This window comes from Schistocerca serialis, chromosome 2, assembly GCF_023864345.2.
Source record: "Schistocerca serialis cubense isolate TAMUIC-IGC-003099 chromosome 2, iqSchSeri2.2, whole genome shotgun sequence".
Classification (NCBI taxonomy): Eukaryota; Metazoa; Arthropoda; class Insecta; order Orthoptera; family Acrididae; genus Schistocerca; species Schistocerca serialis.
In genome coordinates this window covers 229,478,187-229,498,626 of record NC_064639.1, presented here as the reverse complement: position 1 = coordinate 229,498,626, position 20,440 = coordinate 229,478,187, and positions in this window count along the sequence as shown.

Here is a 20,440-nt window from a genome sequence, read left to right as displayed (position 1 = left end):
CGTGCTGCTACAACCCCCCCCCCCCCCCGCTCCCCTTCCCCACCACCATCCAAACCATCCCACAGATTCTCGATGGGATTCCAGTCGGGTATTGGGTAGTCTAGCCCATTAGCCGAATATGCCATGGTTCCAAGAGCTACTGTACATGTGTTGTTCGATGCTGTCACGCACTGTCATCCATAAAAATTAAGTCAGGGCCGAATGCAACCCTAAAAAGACGCACTTGAGGAAGGAGTAGTGTCATAACAATGCTGACTAGTGAGTATACCATGTTCAATGATTTGGAGGTCATTGCGCCCATGCAAAACTATGCTTTCTCACAGCGTAACAAATGGTTCTGAGCACTATGAGACTTAAGATCTGAGGTCATCAGTCCCCCAGAACTTAGAACTACTTAAACCTAACTAACCTAAGGACATCACACATATCCATGCCCGAGAGCAGGATTCGAACCTGCGTCCGCAGCGGTCGCGCGGTTCCAGACTGAAGCGCCTAGAATCGCTCGGCCGGCACAGCGTAACACCTCGGACAAAGAAACGATCATGTTTGACAGTCTTCCTGGGTGCATTAAGTGTTCCCACCTCTCACCCTGAATCGCAGAGTGAATCTGCTGTCATGCTGGTAGAACACGTCACCCCACTCCTCATTGGTACAGTCGCAACGCTCTTGGCACCACCACCGATAATATTTACAGGGTTATTACAAATGACTGAAGCGATTTCACAGCTCTACAATAACTTTATTATTTGAGATATCTTCACAATGCTTTGCACACACATACAAAAACTCAAAAAGTTTTTTTAGGTTTTCACAAATGTTCGATATGTGCCCCTTTAGTGGTTCGGCAGACATCAAGCCGATAATCAAGTTCCTCCCACACTCGGCGCAGCATGTTCCCATCAATGAGTTCGAAAGCATCGTTGATGCGAGCTCGCAGTTCTGGCACGTTTCTTGGTAGAGGAGGTTTAAACACTTCACCATTAAGAAAAAATGTTGCTTCATCACTGAAAACAAGTTTCGCACTGAACGCATCCTCTTCCATGAGCTGTTGCAACCGCGCCGAAAATTCAAAGCGTTTGACTTTGTCATCGGGTGTCAGGGCTTGTAGCAATTGTAAACGGTAAGTCTTCTGCTTTAGCCTTTTCGTAAGATTTTCCAAACCGTCGGCTGTGGTACGTTTAGCTCCCTGCTTGCTTTATTCGTCGACTTCCGCGGGCTACGCGTGAAACTTGCCCGCACGCGTTCAACCGTTTCTTCGCTCACTGCAGGTCGACCCGTTGATTTCCCCTTACAGAGGCATCCAGAAGCTTTTAACTGCGCATACCATCGCCGAATGGAGTTAGCAGTTGGTGGATCTTTGTTGAACTTCGTCCTGAAGTGTCGTTGCACTGTTATGACTGACTGATGTGTGTGCATTTCAAGCACGACATACGCTTTCTCGGCTCCTGTCGCCATTTTGTCTCACTGCACTCTCGAGCGCTCTGGCAACAGAAACCTGAAGTGCGGCTTCAGCCGAACAAAACTTTTTGAGTTTTTCTACGTATCTGTAGTGTGTCGTGACCATATGTCAATGAATGGAGCTACAGTGAATTTATGAAATCGCTTGAATCATTTGTAATAGCCCTGTATATATCAACACATCATGAGGGTATGTGAGTGCATTGACAAAATTAAATTTACGTAAGAGACTCCTTCCCTAAATTTAACCTGATTATTGATATACACTCCTAGAAATGGAAAAAAGAACACATTGACACCGGTGTGTCAGACCCACCATACTTGCTCCGGACACTGCGAGAGGGCTGTACAAGCAATGATCACACGCATGGCACAGCGGACACACCAGGAACCGCGGTGTTGGCCGTCGAATGGCGCTAGCTGCGCAGCATTTGTGCACCGCCGCCGTCAGTGTCAGCCAGTTTGCCGTGGCATACGGAGCTCCATCGCAGTCTTTAACACTGGTAGCATGCCGCGACAGCGTGGACGTGAACCGTATGTGCAGTTGACGGACTTTGAGCGAGGGAGGCCGGGTGGACGTACCGCCGAATTGCTCAACACGTGGGGCGTGAGGTCTCCACAGTACATCGATGTTGTCGCCAGTGGTCGGCGGAAGGTGCACGTGCCCGTCGACCTGGGACCGGACCGCAGCGACGCACGGATGCACGCCAAGACCGTAGGATCCTACGCAGTGCCGTAGGGGACCGCACCGCCACTTCCCAGCAAATTAGGGACACTGTTGCTCCCGGGGTATCGGCGAGGACCATTCGCAACCGTCTCCATGAAGCTGGGCTACGGTCCCGCACACCGTTAGGCCGTCTTCCGCTCACGCCCCAACATCGTGCAGCCCGCCTCCAGTGGTGTCGCGACAGGCGTGAATGGAGGGACGAATGGAGACGTGTCGTCTTCAGCGATGAGAGTCGCTTCTGCCTTGGTGCCAATGATGGTCGTATGCGTGTTTGGCGCCGTGCAGGTGAGCGCCACAATCAGGACTGCATACGACCGAGGCACACAGGGCCAACACCCGGCATCATGGTGTGGGGAGCGATCTCCTACACTGGCCGTACACCACTGGTGATTGTCGAGGGGACACTGAATAGTGCACGGTACATCCAAACCGTCATCGAACCCATCGTTCTACCATTCCTAGACCGGCAAGGGAACTTGCTGTTCCAACAGGACAATGCACGTCCGCATGTATCCCGTGCCACCCAACGTGCTCTAGAAGGTGTAAGTCAACTACCCTGGCCAACAAGATCTCCGGATCTGTCCCCCATTGAGCATGTTTGGGACTGGATGAAGCGTCGTCTCACGCGGTCTGCACGTCCAGCACGAACGCTGGTCCAACTGAGGCGCCAGGTGGAAATGGCATGGCAAGCCGTTCCACAGGACTACATCCAGCATCTCTACGATCGTCTCCATGGGAGAATAGCAGCCTGCATTGCTGCAAAAGGTGGATATACACTGTACTAGTGCCGACATTGTGCATGCTCTGTTGCCTGTGTCTATGTGCCTGTGGTTCTGTCAGTGTGATCATGTGATGTATCTGACCCCAGGAATGTGTCAATAAAGTTTCCCCTTCCTGGGACAATGAATTCACGGTGTTCTTATTTCAATTTCCAGGAGTGTACAAGACCATTTGAGGTCTTCGCTGCGTGTTTTTGAGAGGCTGTGAAACTACCATTGACCGAAACTGCAAGACCCAAATTTCAAATCCTGCTACTTCTCAGATACTTTTTATGGAAAGCTGATAAACTTAGAACACACGTATTGCCTTATTTATGGTATGGTACCTCAATCGGTATAAAAGGAACAGTTATAGGAACGCTTCGTTGTCTCCTCAGGAACGAGAGGGAGTGTCAAGTTGAAATTTATGTCAGATACTACCGTCTACGATGACTTGGTGATGTACAAAAATTTATTCTTCTAAGTCAATGGAATCAAAAGATGCGGACATTTAAATCATGTACCTTGATACCCCACAATCTACACATCATAATCAATAGATATACCATCTGTGTATACACACATCAAAAAAAGTTTTGCATCAACCCGGTCCCCAGAACTCCTGAAGATAGACGTTGATTGTGGGTACTATATCACAGACACGGTCCCTTTGACTGTACAGAGATGTCACTAAACCCTCCCAAAGATGTAAACAAGCATGCATTAGCTGAGCGCCGGCCGCTGTGGCAGAGCGGTTCTAGGCGCTTCAGTCCGGAGCCGCGCTGCTGCTGCGGTCGCAGGTTCGAATCCTGCTTTGGGCATGGATATGTGTCATGTCCTTAGGTTAGTTAGGTTTAAGTAGTTCTAAGTCTAGGGGACTGATGACCTGAGATGTTAAGTCTCATAATGCTTAGAGCCATTTGAACCATTTGAGCTGCTCCTGTTAGACGGAGGCTGTCCGACAGCCGGTCAGTTCTAGTCATTCCACCAGGAATAATGTACACGGTTCGTGTTGTCTGTAGTTGAACCATGCCTAGACGGTCAATACCACGATTCGGTCGCTTCCACATTGTTACTTTGTAGCAGGAAGGGCTCTCAACAAGGGAAGTGTCCAGGCGTCTCAGAGTGAACCAAAGCGATGTTGTTCGGACATGTAGGAGATACATAGAGACAGGAACTGTCGATGAAATGCCTCGCTCAGGCCGCCCAGGGACTACTATTGCGCCCTCCGGTGTGGCCGAGCGGTTCTAGGCGCTTCAGTCTGGAACCGTGAGATCGCTAAGGTCGCAGGTTCGAATCCTGCCTCGGGCATGGATGTGTGTGGTGTCCTTAGGTTAGTTAGGTTAAGTAGTTCTAAGCAATAGGGGACTGATGACCTCAGATGTTAAGTCCCATAGTGCTCAGAGCAAATTGAACCGTTTTTTACTTCTATTGCAGTGGATGACCGCTACCTACGGGTTATGGCTCGGAAGAACACTGACACCAGCGCCACGATGTCGAATAATGCTTTTCGTGCAGCCACAGGACGTCGCGTTACGATTAAAACTGTGCTCAATAGGTTGCGTGATACTCAACTTCACTCCCGACGTCCATGGCGAGTCCATCTTTGCAACCACGACACCATGCAGCGTGGTACAGATGGGCCCAACAACATGCCGAATGGACAGCTCAGGATTGGCATCACGTTCTCTTCACCGATGAGTGTCGCATATGCCTTCAACCATACAATCGTCGGAGACGTGTTTGGAGGCAACCCGGTCGGCCTGAACGCCTTAGACAGACTGTCCAGTGAGTGCAGTAAGGTGGAGGTTCTATGCTGTTTTGGGGTGACATTATGTGAGGCCGACGTACGCCGCTGGTGGTCATGGCACGCGCCGTAACGGGTGTACGATACGTGAATGCCATCCTCCGACCAATAGGCCAACCATATCGGCAGCATATTGGCAAGGCATTCGTCTTCATGGATGAAAATTCACATCCCTATCGTGAACATCTTGTGAATGACTTCCTTCAGGATAATGACATTTCACGACTAGAGTGGCCAGCATGTTTCTAGACATGAACCCTATCGAATGGCCTCGGATAGATTGAAAAGGGCTTTTTTATAGACGACGTGACCCACCAACCACTCTGAGGGATCTACGCCGAATCACCGTTGAGGAATGGGACAATCTGGACCAACAGTGCCTTGATGAACTTGTGGATAGTATGCCATGACGTATACAGGTGTGAATCAATCCAAGAGGACGTGCTACTGGGCAATAGAGATACCGGTGAGTACAACAATGTGGACCACCACCTCTGAAGGTCTCACTGTATGGTGGTACAACACTAAACGTGTGGTTTTCATGAACAATTAAAAAGGACGGAAATGATGTTTATGTTGATCTTTATTCCAATTTTCTGTACAGGTTCCGGAACCCTCGGAATCTAGGTGATTCAAAACATTTTTGATGTGTCTACAATGAAGCTTGCGTGGAACCTTCAGACCATGAACCCTACTGACACTTGTCCGGTTTCCTGTAACAAATACGGAATGAAAAGCCTCCATGACGTCTATGGCATTATGGATTTGTGGGGACTGACAGTAAACACTGATACACAAGCAAAAGTGGTTACAGATCTATACGATATTTGAAGAAAAATAGAATTTTGAACACATGTAACGGTTTTTCCCTTCTACTGTACTTTTTTTATAACTAATTTGAGCTAAATCTCTCTCTTCCTGTGTGTGTGTGTGTGTGTGTGTGTGTGTGTGTGTGTGTGTGTGTGTACGTTAACTGTCGAATCATTAGTTTTATCGCTACACTGCAAGAAACATTTTAGGGATCGAAAAGGTATAAGTTCATTGACTGTGATAGTTCTAAAGTAAGTGGGGTATAAAATATTTTTTTCTATATGGGAGCTTTTTGGTGACGTACATAACAATTGCGTTGGAGAAGTAAACCTGCTGGGGCAGTGAACAGATACAGCGAAAAACACCACGATAATATGTAATAATAACAGATAATAAAAATAAGGGAAAGAACTTTGTGTAGTTATACTGTTCTGCTTCTGTATGAGTTTTGCGTGTCTGACGCCCAGTAAAGCATAGATTTGTGGCATATGTGGATGTCGGAAATTTATTCAGCAGGCTGAGCCACTGAACGCCAACATGCATCTGTTACAGGGAGGTGGAGCCAGCTCAAGATGTGCAGCAGAAAATCGGAGGCAATCCACCAGAATAGTACTTCAATGCATGTTGAGTTCGAGGGAAATTCCCAAGAGATCAGAGATGACAATCCTGCGGAACTCGAGGCCAACGTACGACACTGTAATAAAAGATCTGTTGATAAATCAGACAAGTGGAAATACCAGCGACGACTGCAGAAGAGAAAAAAAAATACAGAAAATCTCTATGGCCGACGACAACAAGGGATAGCTGACAGAGAAGCAACGTAAGTATTATAAGGCTGCACGCAACTGCTGTCGGTGAGTTAATTTATTCATAATTACCGATTCTGAAAACCGGGATGTGAATTTGCCTGTCCTTGTCAGGAACTATATTGAATACACGGCGACCAAGCGAGGTAGCGCAGTGCTTAGGACACTGGACTCCCATTCGGGAGGACGACGGTTCAAACCCACGTCCGACCATCGTGATTTGGGTTTTCCGTGATTTCCCTAAATCGCTTCAGGCAAATTCCGGGATGATTCATTTGAAAGGGCACGCTCGACTTCCTTCCCCATCCTTTTCCTAATCCGATGGAACCGATGACTTCGTTGTTTGGTCCCCTCCCTCTGTCAACCAACCAACCAACTCTGTAACGAGCCGCCGGAATATAGAGTTTACGAAACGTGAAGTGACACATTAGTATTGGTGTGCAAAAATGTTTTGCGACTGGGACGTTACCGTGGTACGAGGGATCTCTAAAGTACTTCGTCTGAAAGTAATTTGAATTTGTAAGATTTCTGACCACATGTCTTCCCGTGGTCATAACACTCATGTTCAGATGAAACAGAGCACTACGACTTGAGATATAACGTTAATATTGACAGGACATGTACCTTAGTAAGTTCTGCAGAAACGATTAACATTTCAGTCACCTCGGTTCAGCATGTGTCCTGTTGCCTAATAGGCACAGGGACCGCCATGGACCCTGATAACGTGCTCCATGCGTGATGGGATCGACGCGTATAAGGCGCGAATGGCGTCCTGTGGTATAGCCATCCATGCTGTATTCACCTGGTTCCAGAGTTCACCTGTGATGACTGGCACTGGGTCACAGCGTTGGGCCCGTTGTTTCACCATATCCCACACATTTTCGACTGGCGACAAGTCTGCTAATCTGGAGCGCCAGGGCAAAAACCTGACAACAAGAAGGCACGTGTTCGTGCTGCAACATGTGGTCGTGCAAAGTCTTTATGAAAAATGTCGTCTGCGTTGTTGTGCAGCAAGGGTATGGCTGCAGGCCGCAGGATGTCATTCACTAGGTCACACTGAACGCAGTGCCTTGGACACGCACCAACTGTGACTTGTGGTTGTACCGAATAGCATCCCACGCCGTAAGACCTGAGTCGGCGCTGTATGTCTCGCGCGAATGCAGTCACTGTGATGCCGCTACCCCGGTTTGTGGTGAACTAAAATGCAGCCATCATATCCAAACAAACAGATCTTGGATTCGTCCGAAATCACTGTCTAATGCAATTCCTGTCCCCAGTGATGTCGTCCATACGCCATTCTCGTAGAGCATGTTTCTGTACATTCGTTAAGGGCAGGCCCAGAATGGACGACGCACACGTGATTCATGTTGCAATAAAGGACGACGCACTGTCACCCCTGATAGTGTACTTTGTGTTCCACTGTGTGCGCAAGAGCCGAGGAGGACGCATATCTATCCTGCTATGCCATTCGGGGGGGGGGGGGGGGGGGGGGGTTTGGGTGGAGGGTTGGGTGGTGTGACCCGACCCATCTCGTCGTGTTCTATCGCCTTCCATGAACCATTCTCCACTTGATGTGTTGCACAAACTGTGCTTCGTGTACAGTTTACGCTGCCAATGGTTAACTTTAGTCCGGAAGACGATTTCACGTTCTGGAAATTATTGGATCGACAGAAATTCTATTGCTTGCTCCGAGTATATGTGCTTATTTGTTCTTAACCTTTCATAATTAAGCAAGTTCGGCTCATTTCAGCATTTATAAAATTATAGATGGAAAGAAACTTTTGAATGAAACTTTCAGTAATCCTTGTAATTCAACTGCTGTGCTCGGTTGTCCTAACAACCGGTGATAGTGTATCTGTTACCTCTGCTTCAATAATTTCATTAGAAATTAAATTTTCTCATTAAATATTTAGTCAGAATATTTTCATTCTAACTGTAATATATATTTTCTGTTGTGGACTGGCCAGACAGCCAATCCACAGTGACGGGTAGCCGAAAGTCACGCGTTTAAGCTCACGCAGGATGGCGTGAGGTCTGGAACAGGTCAGGGATATGAGACTAGCAAAAATAGTACGTATCTATTGGAATACTTAACTTTAATCCATAATTGGTGAACATCGGTCTGACGGTACATGCATCACAAGATAAATAGCAAATGATAATGGCGCCTTGCTAGGTCGTAGCAAATGACGTAGCTGAAGGCTATGCTAACTATCGTCTCGGCAAATGAGAGCGTAATTTGTCAGTGAAACATCGCTAGCAAAGTCGGCTGTACAACTGGGGCGAGTGCTAGGACGTCTCTCTAGACCTGCCGTGTGGCGGCGCTCGGTCTGCAATCACTGATAGTGACACGCGGGTCCGACGTATACTACCGGACCGCGGCCGGTTTAAAGGCTACCACCTAGCATGTGTGGTGTCTGGCGGTGACACCACATTTTCCATCAGAATAGAATGCGCGGTAATATATTTTTCTCTTATAAACCCATTCTTTGTTGTAGTTTATTTAAGTCTCCGCTATATTTTTGACCAGCGGTGCACGTGACGTTTTTGATAACTTTTAACTACACTACTCACCATTAAAATTGCTACACCACCAAGATGACATGCTACAGACTCGAAATTTAACCGACAGGAAGAAGATGCTGTGATATGCAAATGATTAGCTTTTCAGAACATTCCACAAGGTTGGCGCCGGTGGCGACACCTACAACGTGCTGACATGAGGAAAGTTTCCAACCGATTTCTCATACACAAACAGCAGCTGACGGGCGTTGCCTAGTGAAACGTTGCTGTAATGCCTCTGTAAGGAGCAGAAATGCGTACCATCACGTTTCCGACTTTGATAAAGGTCGGATTGTAGCCTATCGCGATTACGGTTTATCGTATCGCGACATTGCTGCTCGTGTTGGTCGAGATCCAATGACTGATAGCAGAATATGGATTCGGTGGGTTCAGGAGGGTAAAACGGAACGCCGTGCTGGATCCCAACGGCCTCGTGTCACTAGCAGTCGAGATGACAGGCATCTTATCCGCATGGCTGTACCAGATCGTGCAGCCACGTCTCGATCCTTCAGTCAACAGATGGGGACGTTTGCAAGACAACAACCATCGGCACGAACAGTTCGACGACATTTGCAGCAGCATGGACTATCATTACGGGGTCCATGGCTGCGGTTACCCTTGACGCTGCATCACAGACAGGAGCGTCTGCGATGGTGTACTCAACGACGAACCTGGGTGCACGAATGGCAAAACGTCATTGTTACGGATGAATCCAGGTTCTGTTTACAGCATCATGATGGTCGTATCCGTGTTTGGCGACATCGCAGTGAACGCACATTGGAAGCGTGTATTCGTCATCGCCATACTGGCGTATCACCCGGCGTGATGGTATGAGGTACCATTGGTTACACTCTCGGTCACCTCTTGTTCGCATTGACGGCACTTTGAACAGTGGACGTTATATTTAAGATGTGTTACGACCCGTGGCTCTACCCTTCATTCGATTCCTGCGAAAGACTACATTTCAGCAGGATAATGCACGACCTCGTGTTGCAGGTCCTGTACGGGCCTTTCTGGATATAGAAAATGTTCGACTGCTGCCCTGGCCAGCACGTTCTCCAGATCTCTCACCAACTGAAAACGTCTAGTGGCCAAGCAACTGGCTCGTCAGAGGACACCAGTCACTACTCTTGATGAACTGTGGTATCGTGTTAAAGCTGCATGGGCAGCTGTAGTTGTACACGCCATCCAAGCTCTGTTTGACTCAATGCCCAGGCGTATCAAGTCCGTTATTACGGCCAGAGGTGACTGTTCTGGGTACTGATTTCTCAGGAGCTATGCACCCAAATTGCGTGAAAATGTAATCACATGTCTGTTGTAGTATAATATATTTGTTCAATGAATACCCGTTTATCATCTGCATTTCTTCTTGGTGTAGCAATTTTAATATCCAGTATTGTATATTAACTTTTGGTCAGATTATTCAAGTAAATATTGCTCCTCCATTACCAATATTAATATAAATGAAATGAAACTCATAAACCCAGTGATCAGTTTTAAGTAAACAATGTGAACATGATTAAATCACTGTATTTTGTATATGCACTTGACCTAGTATTAAACTGCAGATAACTGCGAACTATTAAATACCAAGAGTAGACTTCACAAAATAAATTTCCATACAGAACAAAACTCAAATCGAGGCTGAAAACGATTTTGCAATTGTACACAGTGTGCAACATCAGTTAGTTTTGATAGCTTCACATCACAATGACCGCAAATGATTTACTGTCATTTCTGCTCCTTCTTGCGGTCGAGGCTGCTGATCAGCTGCGATTTGTCTCTCATGACGCGTGAAGTTCAGACAGCGCGATGTTTTGTCGTCCTCTCTACATAGATCTACGTCGGCATACATGAAAGATCTAACACAAACACTCTGTAATACATATTAAACGAATGACGGAACTACAATTATAAACCAATAATATCAGTAACAGTCGGCCGGAGTGACCGAGCGGTTCTAGGCGCTACAGTCTGGAACCGCGAGACCGCTACGGTCCCAGGTTCGCATCCTGCCTCGGGCATGGATGTATGTGATGTTCTTAGGTTAGTTAGGTTTAAATAGTTCCAAGTTCTAGGGGACCGATGACCGCAGAAGTTAAAGTCACATAGTGCTCAGAGCCATTTGAACCATTTTATCACTAACAGTATCGTGAAGGTAGATAAATCGTTGGTGTTAAGATTTAGACCTTGTATCACTGCAGCATGTTTATTTCCTCACATATGGTGGACAAACAGTACGTAATCAGGATGTTTGAATCTCGATTGATGAATATGAAATAATGAACAGGATTTATGTTGTTGTTGTGGTTTTCAGTCTGACGGCTTCTTTGATGCAGCTAACCATGGCAGTCTTCTCTGTGCAAGTCTTGTCATATCTGTATAATTATTACAACCAATATCCACTTGGGTGAGTTTACTCTATTAAAGCCTTGGTCCCCCTCTGCGCAGCGCTTTTATGCATGACTTCCCTGCTTTGCAAATTAACTATTCCTTATTGGTTCAAGGTGTGCCATATCAGCCTACCTATTCTGTCGCGTAATTTGTAAAAATGATCTTTCCTCCCAGATTACATTCAGTACCGCTTCAGTACTTACGTGATATACCCATCAAGTATTCAGCATTCTTCTGTAACACCTCGTTTCGAAAGCTGCTCTTCTGCTCTTGTGTTTTCTGTTCATCACCCACGTCTCACTTCAATATAAAGCTGCACTCCAAGAAAATACTTCAGTTTTCCTGACACACACATTTATGTTCGAAGTTAACAAATTTGTACCATATTGCATGTCTGCAAGGATGTAATAAAAAATAAGAGCGTACATTGTTACAAAGGTACAGGTCATGCAACACGGAGTTGAAGCTGTTATGAAGCTTCATAACTATTTCGTAACACTCCATGCACAAGAATTACCAGCATTTGTTAATATCCATGGAATGAGAAGCTTCGTTGATTCGTAAATACAACCTATAAGACAGGATCTCCACTGTCTACGCTGCTGACACGTTAGAAACCCATGCAGTGACCAGGCAAGTCACAAAAGATGTGCTCAACAACACACACCAAAGACGTGTCCGTCTCAGTGCATTATTTGTATGTCATGAGATAGAATCACTTACCCACAGACAAATCACTGTGGACGTAGCAGAAGCAGAAAAGTACTAGAAAGAGCTGGAGCCACTTCCAGTTCTTATAACCGAGCAAGCAACATTCTAAATTCCTATAGAGTAGCATTTTACGATTCAGGACAGCAATCTAAATAAATCAAATAACACCGAGGTGTTTGAGAGTCTGTAACTCTAACGAGGAACAGTTTCCGATTGATGAGAACGGACGGACAGCTGGCTCTCGGAAGTAAATGTAAGTCAACAACCAAACCGGCGAGCGTATACTTCAATTCGAACTAAATAAAGGCAATAAGGAAAATAAACACGGGAACTCCGCAAGGAGATGGCGTCAGCAAGTGTTCAGCTAACCCACCGTCTCAGTGACTAGTAGGAGCATAATGTCCAAGCTATTATACGTCGCCAGTTCATAAGATAAAAGCCGCCAACGCCAAAACTATAGAATATCCTAGGTTGTTAGGTGGTATACTGAGATTGTTACCAGCTATAACGGAGCAAATAACTAGAATAAATGGTGATATACAGGGTAAACCAAAACTAGCGCCCTCGGACGCCTTAGCGCGATTCTTTCATACTAACAGTACACAAACGTCTCTAACAAAACTTCGGCCTGTGCATATTTTCGGTAGGAAAAGAACGTCAAAGGAAGGCATTTTCGCGACACTGATCTTGTTTACATCAATGCTGCCCTGTTAGCGCAGTGGGTAGAGTATTCCGTTAGAATACTAGAGTTATATTCCGTATGTACGTAAAACGTTACTCTTTCCACAACTACGTGAAAACAACTCCTGAAATTTCGTATTCGAATTATGTAGTCTTCTAGCAACACAGCGGTCTTATGTAGTACATTTTCAAAAGTCAGGGAAAGAGAGATCCTCCACTAAAAATTCCGGAGACTAATAAAGTAAAAACAAAAATGTACAGATCTTGTTTATTCTTAATGCAGTGCTCGTTGTTTTCCTAGGAGAAGGTCTCAGGTTTCGGGCTTTTTACTGACAAAATGAAGACACTTTTATGATATCATAGCACACGTTTTATTTCACATTGTAGTTTGTCACAACATCAAAAATACATCATTCAGCTTTTTAGCACCAAAGATAGGTTTTTCCTCCCGCCTTCATGACACAAAATACATACTGTAGGCGCATTGAAATAATGAAATAACCTGGCTCGTATTCAGATCTACGAGGGCTGTTCAATTAGTAATGCATCGAAGATATACATACGCGCTTCCAGGATGTCTGCGGAGATCTGGCAGTGAACAAAGGCACGATGAGTCTTTGGGCGAGGCTTTTGTCATCATCGCAACACGGTCTGCGGAGATGTGGCAGTGAGCAAAAGCACAGTGAGTGGTTGGGTGAGGCTTTTGTCATCATCGCAACACGGTCTGTGGAGATGTGCCAGGGAACAAAAGCACAGTGAGTCGTTGGGCGAGGCTTCTGTCATCATCACAACACGGTCTGCGGAGATGTGGCAGCGAACAAAAGCACAGTGAGCCGTTGGGCTAGGCTTCTGTCATCATCGCAACAGGGTCGCGCAAACCTGTCCGATCTCCCGTTTGGCGGCTGGTCGCGCACAGCTGTGACTCATGCTATGTTGGACTGTGTGGACACTCTCATTGGAGCTGATCGGCGAATCACAATTAAACATCTCGGTGCTCAACTGGATGTCCCTGTTGGCTGTGCTGATCTAATCGTTCACCAGCTGGCGTCCTGAAATGTGTGAGCCCACTGGGTTCCTCGCCGCCTAACTGAAGACCATGAAGAGCACCGAAGGACCGTTTGTGCGGAAGTGCTTGCCCGTCACAAGGCTGCTCGTGACAAATTTTTGACGAACATTGTAGTCTAGGATCCGACCGATATGGTCACTATCCCAGGACAGGCGGTGTAGGTGATGTCGTGCTGTTAGCAAAGGCGCTCACGTATGTCGTCTGCTGCCACAGCCCACTGACGCCATATTTTGCAGCACTGTCTTAAAGGATACGTTCGTTGTACATCCCACACTGACTGCGATTATTCGCACAGTATTGCTTGTCTGTTAGAACTAACAACTCTACGCAAATGCCGCTGCTCTCGGTCGTTAAGGGAAGGCCGTCGGCCACTTGTTGTCCGGGGTCAGAGATAACGCCTGAAATTTGGTGTTCTCAGCACACTGTTGACACTGTGGTTCTCAGAATATTGAATTCCCTAACGATTTTCGAAATGGAATGTCCCATGCGTCTATCTCCAACTACCATCCCGCATTCAAAGTGTGTTAATTCTACTCGCGCGGCCATAATCAAATCGGAAACCTTTTCAAATGAATCACCTGAGCACAAATAACAGCTCTGCCAATACGCTGCCCTTTTATGTCACGTGTAAGCGATACTACCACCATCTGTATGCGTTCATATCGCTATCCTATGACTTTTGTCACGTCAGTGTACACTGAGCTACACAGCTACAGAAACGAGAGTCCCAAGTGAGTTTGTGACACTACACTATCCTTTAATCGAGGACAGAGTTTTGAGGAGTACACTGCGATTCAGCTTAATCTGTTCACCTCAGATATTCCCCGAACCGTTTCAGATCGCGTAATTCTGTTTCAATCCAAATAAACTAGACAAAAGTCCTCGATTTGCTACAGTAATTTCTGCTGCTCCTATTGGAGTTCCGAAGGAGATTCATTCAACTGCGTTTCACTCTTCGAAATCCGATTACTAATTTCAGAGAATTGAGAATATTTAGAACTTGGGATTTATCAGGTTTGAACATGAAACCGATTGCTGCCTTATGCGGAAGATGATGTTTACGGGACTGACGCACCAGGCTGATGGATCGTTCCAGCTTGATGATACGGCGGAGCAAAGTTTAACTTAGAACTGATGCTGAATACTGCTTCCGGAAACATTTGAGGTGAACGGCTTAGTTGAATCAGCCTGTATACTCATCCAGACTCAGCCACTACAACTGTTGGGCAGTGACTTTAGTGGAAGAGATAACCGCAGACTAAGGATTATCACTATTAACTGACGATAAATCTACCGCAGCATCTTTTTAGTAATGAAGACCGACAACGACAGAAACGACGATGCTTAGAACAAATGACGGCACCAGTTTCACCTTATTTTCGATCAGCACGACGAAGTTTGGCCAACGAGGCAGTTACCAATGGTTATGAGTCTGTCGTTGTAAGATTCTGTGTATTCACACTATTATAGACTCATAACCGCTGGCAGATGTCCTTGATAATCCAGACCGGTTGTGTTCATCAAAACCTAGAGTGCAACTAGTGCTCTCATTCGATTCCAAAGTTGCAGAACCTCTACCACCATGTTGAACAGGGAGTTAGAAATGAAAATGTTTTCCCTGGGATCGGATACTTGAGTGCTATGGATATTCGAAAGTGGCGTAATGGTTCCGATCACATCTGAATTGGAATTGTAATAGAAATAAGCTCTGCTTCAGGTAATGAAGTGGAGAAATGCGAAATAGCAGACAAGATAAGCGCATGAGGTGAATACAATATATGCACTGAGCATAGAATTTCCGAACTAAGGATTTGTCACAATGAAGAATAATCTTACAAAACAATTATAGAACTAATAAACGAAGTGGGTCTCGAAACTATCCTTATAAAGGAAATATCAAAGACACTACAGAAAATCCTGCCATTGGTATGACGCAGAATGTTCAAGAGCTATTTCGGCTGAGGGATGCGCATGGAGAGAATATAGTGCATACCAGTCGCTCGAGAAACACGACAAAATGGATATTCAAGTGAAGAGTATTCTGAAGAAAAATAAGAACATGAAATGGGCAGCATTTTGTAGAAACTTGAATAAAAATACCAGAGTCACAGCTATGTTGGGACAAATTAAAGATTGGCAAAAAGAAAAAAAAAAAAAAACAGTAAATGGTACGAGATATGATATGAGCATCAAGCCATCAAAAGAAAATATTACCTGTCCCTGAAGGATAGCCTCAATACCATATTAAATATATCGTCGACGCCACAGTAAATGATTCGATGTATTTATATTACAAAATATGTAACTGTATGCAGTAGAACATAAACAGACGAAAACAGTCTTTGAGGCTAATATCAATAACATTTATAAGTTATGTTGTCATTTCAGATATTTTTCATAAAACCCGCATGAGTGAGTGGCTTTGTACTTCGACAGTGCTGACTGTCTTCCGCTTTCGGAATTCCATGGGTTAGTATTCTGTTATGTCAGTATATAGTACATATTTCTGGAGGAACATAGTGTTGCATACTCTCCAGTTTACATAAAAAAACAACCGTTATTCCTTAATATGGGTGCTCTGAGACAAGAAATTAAATATTTAGCGTCAAATTATGTACTAACCAGTTCAACTAAGTTCTCCTATAGTGACTAAAGTAACTGCGTTTGAATCTTTGGTTAGGAAATACTATTGTCTTTGAAAACTACGTTAATATCAGTGGTAAATAATTTATATAATTGAATAACATTACTGTAAATCCATATGAGTTATTCTCCATATAGAGATTACTTTCAGTTCTCCAGCTGAATATGTTAGTACATACACGTACTGTCTGTTCTTCTGGCAGGACACAGGTCTGTTGTCAAGTTTTTGGTTGCATTAATATCAAACCAAGTGCAGCTTTAAAAATATCCAGAACTTGTTAAAGGACTCCATCAATATATGCTTAAAATATGACAAGCAGTGTGACAGTGTTAAATCCTTGAGATTACTGGTTGATAATAAATTGGGAGGAGCATACCACAGAACTGCTGAATCTTCTAAACAAATCTTTATTTGCAATAAGGATGTCGCCAGACATAGGTGGTATAAAAATAAAAAAGCTAGTATATTTAACTTAGGATCCTTCCATAATATCATACGGGTTCATTTTTTTTCATAAAGTCAAACTAAAATTTTCCAAGTCCAGAAACGTGTAATACGAATTATTCATCGTGTGAACACAAAAACGCCCTGAAGGGGCCTGTTCATGGAACTGCGTATGATACTAACTACTTTATTCTTTTTTGTCATAAACATTATATCCCTTTTCTTTTGTCAAATCAACATTTCATCCATGACATCAATACTGGAAAAAGGATAAGCTTCACAGAGATGTAAAGTCCCTTACTTTTGTGGGGAAAGTGGAACACACACTTTCAGTAACTTGCTGGGGAATAAACAGTTTAACGACTAATAAAGTTCAGTTTACGAGGAACCAAAAATATTTCTTGGTAACCAACTTCTTCTAATTCATTGACAGTTTCTTAATAGAATCGATTGATGTGTATTATTATTAATAACAGCAAATAATGTCTTGTATCACGTAAAATCTAACTTCTGTATATCATCGCTGCAGTAATGTCATCAGTGTAAATAACTTTTGTGATCTGATTTTGTCTTTGATGATTGATGGATACAACAGCTCGCGATTTACCAATAGCCTACTATTTATCATACACACCTCACTGCACTGACATTTAGATGTGCTGGGACATGTTTAAGATCGTTTTACTTGTTCCATATCCATGAGTGAAATTTTACTTGGGTTCTGTGGAAGGCAAAGTAGCACTTCATTTTCTATACATAAACATGTATTATGTGTTCTGTTGTCTAACATGCTCTACATCCTTGAGAACATCCTCATTTTTGATCTGGAACGAAAAGTACATCGAATGTAATGTAATACAAGATAAACAAAAAAGATTTTGAAATAAACTTCCTCATCTACTTCATGATGACCGTCAGAGAAGACCCACATAGTATCTACAAATAATAGTTTTCGTTTCTGTCCGTTGGGCTTTCATTAAAGAACAAGTACATATTTTCTTATTTAGCCATGGTAAATAAGGCATGGAAGAAAAAGAAGAAGAAACAGAGAAGCCACGTAAAAGTTATCATCTCGAAAAATATAAATATTTTTCTGTTATTTTGGTCTTAGAAAAATGTGTTTGTTTATCCTGCAAAGTAACAGCTACGTATGTGATAAAAATTTTACTACGTTTCAGAGATTCGTAGTTTCTGGAATATCTCTGGCAGTGATCCCACGGTAGGAGACCTGCTCGTCCAGCTTAACGCACAGTGTGCTAGCGTGCAAGACAGGGAGGTGGGCCAGTTAGGTGGTGAATTAACCATCTTTGGTTTGGTGCACTGGACATCCTGGATGTGATTTTCACGCGCTTTCTCACGCTTCTTTAGGCAAACGATGGGCAGATCCACAAACTCTGACTCAGATAATACGAGGTAAAAGACCATAACACACAGAATAAAGAGTTACAAGATTCACAGACAGATGGCGCACATGACTCCCTACCTCGTCCTCTACCCCTAATTAGGGCACCTGACACTTTTGCTGACTAAAGACATAAGGTCACTAAGGAAACTAAAAATAAATTTGCTATATCGTCTCATGTTGGCAGAAACGGTAGAAGAGAGAGAGAGAGAGAGAGAGAGAGAGAGAGAGAGAGAGAGAGAGAGAGTTATCCCGCAGCACATATGGATTCGTAACATTTTACAATTCAGGACTAATCATACCAGCCACATGCATACGCCCTTCTTCATCATCTTTGCATTATAACTGCAGAAACATTCTGTCCACTGTGTATACATCATTTATCTATTGTCTCTCTTATTGAAAAATAACGTTTTTTGTTAATAGTTAAGTTCAACACCGCAACCTATCCCGTATTACTTATTAGGCTTTTTTTTTCAATCATTTTACAGGACAGACACACACAGTAAATTTGGAGATGTGTGGAAAGAAATTACCAGTTTATGCTAACAGTTTCGGAAAAAGAACAATGCCACTCTGGAACGAATCTACATACTGCAAGGTAATAGCTGATTCAATTTACTTTTGGGAACAATGTTGTGGAACGTTTTATAGAATGTTCTTTAAATAATAATACTTTGTTCCGTTTATTTATCGATCATTTACAGCAGTGCAGCGCCCTTTGTGGTTGAGCAGAAGACCTAGTTAGCAAAGTCTTGACTGGGATCACATCCGTGGTGGTACTTCTCTCGAAATACAATTAGCGTCCTCGTCAATCAGCGTATGTTTGTTGAGCTTTATCATATCACACCTGAAAGGCACAGAGCTCTTTTTACCAAACATCCTGAAGAATCCTTCGGTGCCCTCTACCAGAATAATGGTTAGTTTTCACTTATGGTTATGAACAGTCCGTCAAAGAAACTTTTTTCTAACTTAATAACAGCCAATACTACCAAGGAACTTAATGTGAAAGGTAACTGAAATGTTTTTTCTGTCTTTCACGATCTATATCCATCCCATAAATATGTGCTGCTTCAGCTAGCATTATGATCGTAACGTTTCGTGGCCAGAGGTCGTCCTAATCGTTCTCCCAGGAAAATTTCAACGTTTCGCAGCAACATTTCTTGTAGCGGTCGTCCCTTCATCCGAAAGTCTACTATCAACGGCAGTTAGTAGGAGCAGATTCAGATTGAACGTGTGTTAAATATTTAGAGCATCTGTTACTGCTCACGTGTTTATACACACATCAAAAAAAGTTTTGCATCACCTCGGTTCCAAAAGTTCCGGAACCTGTACAGATATAGGAATAGAGATCAACATAAACATCATTTACGTCCTTTTTATTGCCCATGAAAACCATACATTGCAAGTTGTACCACCACACAGCAAGACTTTCAGGGGTGGTTGTCTACATTGGTGTACACACCAGTAAGTCTAATACCCAGTATCATGTCCTCTTGCATTGATGCATACCTGCATACTATCCAAAAGGCACTGTTGGTCCAGATCGTCCCACTCCTCAACGGCGATTCAGCGTGGATCCCTCAGAGTGGTTGGTGGGTCACGTCGTTCATAAACAGCCCTTTTAAATCGATCCCATGCATGTTCGACAGGGTTCATGTCTGGAGAACATGCTGGCCACTCTAGTAGAGCGATGTTCTTATGTTGAAGAAAGTCATTCACAAGATGTGCACGCTCGGAGCGCGAGTTGTCGACCTTGAAGACGAATGCCTCGCCAGTATGCTGCCAATATAGTTGCAGTATCTGTTGGAGGATAGCATTCACGTATCGTACAGCCTTCCATGACCACCAGCGGCGTACGTCGGCCCCACATAATGCCATCCCAAAACAGCAGGGAAACTCCACCTTGTTAGATTCGCTGGACAATAAGTCTAAGGCGTTCAGCCTCACCGGGTTGCCTCCAAACAGGTCTCCGACGATTGTCTGGTTGAAGGCATATGCGACGCTCATCGGTGAAGAGAACGTGATGCCAGTGCTGAGCTGTCCATTCGGCATGTTGCTGGGCCCATCTGTACCGCGCTGCATGGTGTCGTGGTTGCAAAGATGGACATCGCCATGGACTCTGGAGTGAAGTTGCGCATCATTAAGTCTATTGCGCACAGTTTGAATC